The following is a 9,816-nucleotide window of genomic DNA, read 5'->3' as shown; positions in this document are numbered from 1 at the left end:
CTATTTCTCTGATGCGATCACATTTGGCCTCCGCTGCCTGTCGCCCGAGGTCACCGGCATTTGTGGGCCTCTCTACATGCCCGCATGTATGTCTGTAACCGCTTTATCCGATTGCACTCCGCCAGCTTCGGCGTGTGGTGCTTCATTATTCTCTCCCAAGGCCACCTCAACACCTTCCTCATTCTCATTGTCTTCCGCCAGAAGGTCGAATCTGGACGTTTGAACACCATTCTCCTTCCTATTGCTTCCCGTGTCCCCACGATCCCCTGATGTCCTTTGATTGCGCTCTAGATGTCTCACAACTGGTCTCCCCCCGCCCCCTTTCTTGGGAGCTATCATCCAGGTTCCAAACGGGGCAGACCCAAGGTGCGCTGTTTGGTTTCCATTTGGTGTTTGTGCCTTGTTCATCGTAACTCCGTCAACGATGTGCTGCCCCAGTTATCCCGCATGTGCGCCTTCAGCCGCATCCTTGGCTTTGCTTGTCAGTGGGCATGCTTCCTGGTTGTGTCCATATATCCTGCACGAGAAGCACACCATGTGTATTTCTTCATAGGCCACATGACGAACCTGATTCCGATGGTAAATTTTGATAAGTGTACAAATTGATACACGTTTGAAATACTATATGTTGGCTAATTTATTTGTCAAAATAATTAAATTAATATTTTAGGTGTGACACATGGACCAACTCCTATCAAGGTTTATTCTCCCCAGCAAAAGGAAGTGATTCATGGGTTTCAAGATTTAATGGTGTGATTAATGAAGCATGGAGGAATTAATTAGTGGATGGGAATTGTTAGTGGTCTGATTAATGAAGCATGGAGGAATTAATTAGTGGATGAGAATTGTTAGTGATCTAATTAATTAAAGCATGGGTAAATTATTAAGTGGATGGGATTTGTTCAAGTGGAATATTTGAAGGCACAAAATTAGCTTCAAGTTTTGGAAAGTTTGTTATGAAGAATGAGTATAAAAGGAAAGCTCCCTACCTCTCTCAAGTTACAGATTTCGAATTTAATATTGAGAAGGAAAGATTTTATTTATCACAATATATCTTATAAGGTTATAATCTGTTGGAATCTCGCTGATATAAATTGAGTACGTCTGGTTCAGCATCAGCATCGGCTTGAGCTTCAGCATCAACGCCTGAAGTAGAAAATTACATGCACGTTCCAATCCTAAGTTTGATGTTGGGAAGGTTGTAGTGGTTGTAGTGGCTGTTAGCCTTGTGTACGAACCCTCTGTAACACCTTGGTGAACATCTAGTGGATTAGGCAGACGTGAGTTGACCCGTAGATATAGGAGAAGTGCTCCGAACTGCGTGATCAATTCTTGTGTACTTGGTTTGATTTCTTGCCTTTATTTTGTTATTTAATTCCTCGAAGTGACTTAATTAATTGGTACGGTATTTCGAAATCTAAAACCAAGTATAACTTTTAGGAGTAACTTGCATTCAAGATTCACAGTACTTTTTCAATTGGTATCAAAGCACAGAGACTTAAATTATTAGTCTATCGATCTAGCTATCCAGTGCTTCTTGAACTCAAGTTTTTAGCGTGCTTTTATTTATTTTATTAATTTGTTCAATCTCACGGTGTGCTAAGTGTTTCAGGATGGATCGATTTAAGGCACTTCCCCAGTTAATAGGTGATAACTATGCCTATTGGAAAGCACGCACGCGAACTCACCTTAAAGCTCAATAAGAACTCGTTTGGCGCTCTGTTCTAATGGGATGGACGCATCCTACTAAGGTCGGAGCTAGTTTTGACGATCCACTAGTGACTAAATATGAAACTGAATGGAAACTCAAACAAAAATAACTAATGCTGGATATAATGATAAAGCACTTGACACGATTTATTCATTGATACATGAAAGCCAATTTCCTTTAGTTCCAGGTATTGATTCAGCAAAAGCTGCATGGGAGGCACTTGAATCAACATACGAAGGTACAACTTCAGTCAAGCAATCGAAACTATAACTAGTACAATCTGATTTTGAGGAACTTCGAATGAATGAAGATGAAACCATCACGAGTTTCAATAGTCGTGTGCAAAAATTGGCAAATCGTGCAATTATACTCGAAGAACCCTTCTCTCAATCAAAGCTGGTCAAGGAGATCCTAAGATCTTTACCACCAAGGTTCAGAATGAAGGTCACCACTATTCAAAACATAATAGTTGAGAGGATAAGACCGTGACTCAATTAGTGGGGAACCTTCGAACTTATGAAATGGAAATCCTTACCGATCACACTAAAAAGCAAAAAACCGTAGCCTTTGTCGCTGAAGAACAGGGTGCTACATCTGATCAAGAGGAACCAGGTGATGATTCAATTGCGTTTTTAACTAAACAATTTTCTAAAATTTTGAAACTTTTCACAAAAGAGTTCTCGAAATAATAAGTTTCAAAAAGGATCAAGCTCGAATGCATCAAAAAATGGCTCCAAATCTGCCTTGTCGAGTTAGAAGTCTCCTGCCTCTCATCCAACCCAGTCTAAAGACAAATCTAGCAACAAGAGGATTAGATGTTACGAATGTGAAGGCTTTGGTCACGTACAAGCTGAATGCCCCACTTATCTAAGGCAAAAAAGTCTATGCCAGCCATTACCTGGAGTGACGATGAACCTGAGTCAGAAATAGCTGGATCTGATGCAGAGGAAATTTCTAGTAATTTCGTTGCATTCACCGCTAGAACTGAAATCCTCCAGAATCTGAAGATGTCGCTGACTCAGAAGGAGGCGAATACACCTCAGCTGAAGATTTTGTTTACCCGCTTTATCTTATGAAGTAGAATATAAAAAAAATTGTATTCCAAATGGGAAGCCTTACTCACAACTAATCGTTCCTTATCTAGTGAATTAGGGATATTAGACAATGCTAGAAAAGTGTACAAGAATCAGGTAGCTGATAGGGATTTGTTACTTAAAGAGGCTTCTGACCGAGAAGAGAAGCTGAAGTAGGAGGTACAGGCACTGAAGCAGGAACTAAACACCATTAAAAAGCAAATCCAAATGATGGATACTACCTCGACTCTTGACAAAATACTTGATTCAGGAAGGCAGTCCTCACAAAATTTGGTATCGGTTTCACTAGTGGAAACAACAAAGACAAAATCATCTTTGTCAAAGCATCTGGACTAGATCTAGACGATATTTCTGAGTCAAGTTCAGCAAGACAAAATCACGGTAAAGTATGTGACAATAAACTTAGATATAAACGTTATAACCCTATTTGTCATTATTGCAGGGTTCGTGGCCATACCAGACCTGAGTGCTTTTATTTTTATAAAGTTCAAAGGCGTGAGAAGTTCACCCACAAACATATTGTACGTTTATAAAACTAGCGTGGGTTAGGAAAACCGATTTCGTCTCTCAGGCAATTTCTAAACCATCTCAAAAAGATAATTGGCAAACTGCTGATTAATGGTTGCAACTAAGAATAACAGGTAAATTTCTAATTTTATTTATTTTAATTGTTTTATCTAATCAAGTGTGTTAATGTCTCAGGTAATTATACTTTGAGTTATTCTAAGCAGTTTAATCCATCAAAAATTCAAAAATATTCCTTATCTTGCCATAATTCTTGTTCCCTGTATTATGTAAACTTCCCTCTACACTAAAATTTTTTCCACAATATATATATATATATATATATATATATATATATATATATATATATATATATATATATATATATATATATATATATATATATATATATATATATATATATATATATATATATATATATATATATATATATAAAGGAAATGCTCTCTGAAACCCAAACCCTCGCCCTTTTTTTCATTATTTTTCCCAGCCGAATCAACATCATTAAAACCAAAAAGCCGTGACTTCCCTACAGCTCCACCGCCTGCAATCACCGTCTGTCACCGTCGACAATCAAAGGCATAATGGAGTTTTGTTTTTTTCTTAAAGAGGGCTTTCGATCAAGATGTCTAATGAAAGGATTGAATTATGTTTGAATTCTCCTTCTAACTATATGATCTCAAGCATGAACCTTTTAGATGGTATTTTTAAGAGTGTTATTGACAAGTTATTTGCGGTAGCTGGTACAAAACATGACGGAAAGAAAAAAAAAAAATTCTCGCCACTTTGAAAGTTTCAAAAATTTTGAAATGTTGGTACTCTCTACCTCTTCTCCTTTAGTGAGTATCACCTCAATACCTGAGTCTAGGATTCCTATTGTTTTCTGCTATCTATTTACCTGAATTTTTTTCATAGTTCTCGTATGCTATTTGTGTTTTCATTATCTACTCCTTTAAAATGTGCCTAAGATGATTTTTTTGATATTATTATGTGCATATATCTATTTTGAACATGAATTATCCATTCCAGTTTATTTATATACGTGTATCTCTGGCTTTATTAAATCATCAGGTACATTTAATCTTTCAGATTCTTTCTCTTTACCTGTTAGTTAAATTTTTTGTTTATAAAGTGTACATACTGGTTATATCGTTTGATTTGCCTGGATTATCCTTTGCGTTTTTTGTTTTTTTGGTTGTGTCTATGTGTTTACTAAATGTACTATCTACGTTGGTTTGGCTGCTTTTGAATGGATAATCCTAATTTTTTTGCTTATGTTATATTGTTGGTGTTTCTTGTATTAAAACTTGGAATTATCTAAGGTTGTTTGAATAGTAAATTTGATGCAAGTTGTTTTATGTGAATGTACCTATTGATTTACCTACTCCATGAATTGTTGTCAAAATTTGAGATTGCTATTTGTCATCTGTAATTTTTTCTCTGTGTTATTTGTTTGGTCCGGTCATGACCGTGTGTGTTTTTGTTTGATTGGTGTTTTCCATGTTATCTGTTATGAATTGTCCCTGAATCTGCTTTACATGAATGTGTTTACAGTTTTTTTGTTTTGCAAATCTTCCGGCCTTATTTGACCCAAACTGAAAATTTATAATGCATCTGTGTTATTTGCTAAGTTGTTTTCAAGTTGCATGTATTGAGCTGAGAGGTTATTTAGGAGTAGTTACTCTATTCTTCAGCTTAGTCTAAGTTAGTTTCCTACTATTGTGGTGTACTCTTAGTATATATAGTTGTTGTAATTCACTTCAATAATATTGCATTCTCTCTTTATACATTCACTTTAACGGATATTTATTTCATATTTCAATCTTTTCGAGTTTTAGTTGAAAAACAGTTTTCCACCTCCATTAAATGTGTACAAACTGACATGGGTGGCGAATACCGTAAGTTGCACACGGTTTTTGCTGCCGCCGGGATCATGCATAGACAAACCTGCCCCCACACGCACGAACAAAATGGTCGTGTGGAGCGGCGTCATCGTCATGTGGTAGAAATCGGGTAATCTTTGTTAGCACACAGTCAGGTCCCAAAGAAATACTGGTCATACGCCTTTGAGTCTGCGGTCCATCTGATAAACCGCTTGCAGTCGTCAGTTTCTGGGAATAAGAGTCCATACTTCTGTCTGTTTAATAAAACGCCTAACTACACAATGCTGCGTGTGTTTGCGTGTGAGTGCTTTCCTTGTTTACGCCCTTACAACTCTCATAAACTGGACTACCGCTCTGGTTCCTGTGTTTTCCTTGGTTACCCGGATTCATTTAGTGGATACAGGTGTCTGGATAGATCAACCGGGCGCATATACATGGCTCGGCACGTAAGGTTCAATGAAGCAATTTTTCCGTTTTCAGTGCCGGCTGAGTCTACTGCTGTCTCATCTATAACGCATATACCATGGGCGTCAGCTCAACTCCGGCATCCATCTCCGGTGTGTCCCGTGCCACCGGCTCCGCCAGAACCACGGTCGTCGCCAAGTCACGGTCAGCCTGCCCGCGCTACTGTCGCACCCACATTGTCGTCAACTGCGGCGGCTGCTTCTTCATCATACCAACCGTCCACCTCTACCACGACGACAGGTCGGCGGCGGCGTCAGCGTCCGACTATTCGGACCCATGTCATGCAGTTGCGCACCACCACCGGGATACAACGCCGGCCACTGAGAGCACTAGTAGCCTCGCTCGTGGACGACGAGCCTACATGTCATAGCCAAGCAGTTAAATCCACACACTGGCGCAATGCTATGGATGTAGAGTTTAATGCTCTAATCCACAATCAGACTTGGCGCCTTGTACCGCCCCGGCATGACATGAACGTGATTGGCTGCAAGTGGGTGTTCCGGGTTAAGAGGAAGTCTGACGGGTCCGTTGAGCGATACAAAGCACGGTTGGTTGCGAAGGGATTCAACCAAGTGCCGGGTAAAGACTATCTTGAGACGTATAGCCCGGTTGTCAAACCGACAACCGTACGTTTACTTCTATCTTTTGCAGTCTCAAACAGGTGGATCATGCGACAGCTAGACGTACACAACGCTTTTCTAAATGGGCGTGTGAGTGAAGACATTTTTATGCGGCAGCCACTGGGGTATGTCAATCTGGCTTTCCCAAATCATGTCTGTAAGCTCGAGCGCTCTTTATATGGTCTGAAGCAAGCTCCTTGCGCGTGGTTCACCCGACTACACGAGTTTCTGGTTCAGATTGGGTTCCGGACCTCGAAGACAGATATTTCTTTATTTATTTATGATTCTAGTGATGTCAGAGTGTACTTATTAGTTTATGTAGACGACATTCTCGTGTTGGGAAATAGTCGTGGCATGGTAGATAATGTTCTTTCGAAATTAGCCACTACGTTCCGCATTAGAGACCTTGGCAGGCCTCACTATTTTTTGGGTATTCAGGCTGTTGATACGGCAGGAGGCTTGATATTGTCACAGCAGCGTTACATTATCGAGTTGTTACGCAAGGCGGGACTGGAGACATGCAAGCCATTGACCACGCCGGCTGCTGTCACGTCGGATGCCAGTTCAGACTCGGATGTGGCCATAGATGATCCTACCGCTTATCGTCAGCTTGTTGGGTCACTCATGTACTTGCTTGTCACCCGCCCGGACCTATCGTTTGCGGTGAATCGATTGTGCCAATTCATGGACCAGCCTATTCAGACTCATTGGGTTGCTCTCAAGCGGGTTCTTCGCTATGTACAAGGCACCATGCATCTTGGTCTTCGTCTTATGCCTATGACGGATCCGGTCCTACATGCTTTTTCAGACTCGAACTGGGCTAGTTGTCCTGTTGACCGGAAGTCCACAGGTGGTTATGCAGTGGTCCTAGGTCCGAATTTACTGTCGTGGGGGTCACGCAAACAACGAACAGTGGCTCGGTCTTCCACTGAGGCGGAATACAAAGCGCTAGCCGATGTCGCAGCTGAAGTCACTTGGGTACAGTCTCTCCTTCGTGAGCTTGGTCTACTCCCGTCTACCGTCCCGGTGCTCTGGTGTGACAATCTAGGAGCTACCTATCTGTGCTCCAATCCAGTATTCAACGCACGCACGAAGCATGTTGAAGTTGATTATCATTTTGTCAGGGACAAAGTTACTTCAGGCGCTCTTAAAGTTAATTTCGTATCCACGCATGATCAGCTGGCAGACATCTTCACTAAGTCGCTTTCGTCTGCTCGGTTTAGTGACTTACGGTTCAAGCTGGGCGTGGTACCTTGTCCCTCTTCCGCTTGAGGGGGAGTATTGAGCTGAGAGGTTATTTAGGAGTAGTTACTCTATTCTTCAGCTTAGTCTAAGTTAGTTTCCTACTATTGTGGTGTACTCTTAGTATATATAGTTGATGTAATTCACTTCAATAATATTGCATTCTCTCTTTATACATTCACGGCATGTACCTTGTTTTAGGTCTCTCGTTTCTATTTAGCTTTTGCAAGTTCATGTATCAAAAGTTTTCAGGAAACGCAAATGGGAATTATTATGGAATTGTTACATCTTCAAACTTCAGGTTCTACTGAACCACTCTAGCTTTCCTACAGATATCTCTGTTTCTACTCCAAGATATTCAATGATCACAAACTATTTGGAAATTCCTGTCAAAAAGAGGGAATATCTTTTTGAAGGGAAGCATCGTTGAGTTTAATCTCATTATGGTCTTATTTGTTTGGATTATCTATTCTTTTTGGACTATCTTTATGTTGGATCATCTATTGGATTATCTTTATTGGATTATCATATTATGGTTATTAGCTGAAATCTTTGATGGAAAGGTTTTTCGATGAATTCTTTTACGGTTGTTGAATGGATTTGAGATATCGAATTATCCCGCTCAGGCACTCCGTCAGCACGATAGTCCTTTCCACGATGATGTTCACCGTTTTGCCACTTATTTGGCAAAAATAGGGGAGTATAATACTATGGGGGAGTTTTAGGAAGGATGGATGGTTGGAATAAAGTAAGGGAGAGTAGTAGTTTTTTGGATGATTTGGTATGTTAATCAATCAAGGTAATCCTTTGACTTTCTATTATTAGTATCTATTGTTGGAATCTTTTTCATGTATTGTTGGTTGGATATTAGCTTTTATTTAGCTAATCCATTTCTGATTTCTTATTGGTTGGTCTATCATTCAAAATTGGATATCTTTTGGAATTATCATCTATACAGTATTCTTGTTGGGTATATGGCAGCTTGACAGTTTTTTTTTTTTTTTTTTGGATGGAACATGGTCCAAGTGTCTTGGTATTTATCAATAAATTTGTTTTTAGGATCACTTGTCAAGTACATATACTAAGTGCCAGTTTTTAGTAAAATTATTTATTGATTTTGCCCAAAGTATATATGTGTTAGGTTTTGCCAAATAAATTGTCAAAGGGGGAGATTGTAAGTGTACAAATTGATACACATTTAAAATCCTATATGTTGGCTAATTTATTTGTCAAAATAATTAAATTAATATTTTAGGTGTGAAACATGGACACTCCTATCAAGGTTTATTCTCTCCAGCAAAACGAAGTGATTCATGGGTTTCAAAATTTAATGGTCTGATTAATGAAGCATGGAGGAATTAATTAGTGGATGGGAATTGTTAGTGGTCTGATTAATGAAGCATGAAGGAATTAATTAGTGGATGGGAATTGTTAGTGATCTAATTAATTAAAGCATGGGTAAATTATTAAGTGGACAGGATTTGTTCAAAATGAATATTTGAAGGTACAAAATTAGCTTCAAGTTTTGGAAAGTTTATTATGAAGAATGAGTATAAAAGGAAAGCTCACTACCTCTCTCAAGTTACCGATTTCGAATTTAATATTGAGAAGGAAAGATTTTATTTATCACGATATATCTTATAAGGTTATAATCTGTTGGAATCTCGCTGGTATAGATTGAGTACGTCTGGTTCAGCATCAGCTAGAGCTTCAGCATCAGTGCCTGAAGTAGAAGATGACATGCACGTTCCAATCCTGAGTTTGATGTTGGGAAGGCTGTAGTGGTTGTAGTGGCTATTAGCCTTGTGTACGAACCCTCTGTAACACCTTGGTGAACATCTAGTGGATTGGGCAGATGTGAGTTGCCCCGCAAACGTAGGAGAAGTGCTCTGAACTGCGTAATTATTGATTTTTATGCATTTAAAAAAAAACAAAAAAAAAAAAAAAAAAAAAAAAAAAAAAAACAAGTTTAGATAAGTTTTTTTTTTTCTTTTAATTAATCTTCTTTTGATTATTTAGATCTGAACAAAACTTAATATTTCAATTATACTTTTGCATTATTAGTATGATTAAGGTCGTTATGGTATTAATATTTTTTGTATGTATTTTTATAATGGTACAATTGTACATTACTTTACAAATATTATACTGTTATTTTTTTATCGGTCAAAATTATTCTTACATCATTGTCATGCATGTGCGACCTAACTACAAAGTTGTTGATCATAAATACAATTACACTTGGACTCTAAAACGGTAGGATCATTTTCTAACAA

Source organism: Ipomoea nil, unplaced genomic scaffold (assembly GCF_001879475.1).
Source record: "Ipomoea nil cultivar Tokyo-kokei standard unplaced genomic scaffold, Asagao_1.1 scaffold3016, whole genome shotgun sequence".
Taxonomy (NCBI): domain Eukaryota; kingdom Viridiplantae; phylum Streptophyta; class Magnoliopsida; order Solanales; family Convolvulaceae; genus Ipomoea; species Ipomoea nil.
The sequence above is the reverse complement of the archived record's forward strand: the minus strand, read 5'-3'. Positions refer to the sequence as shown.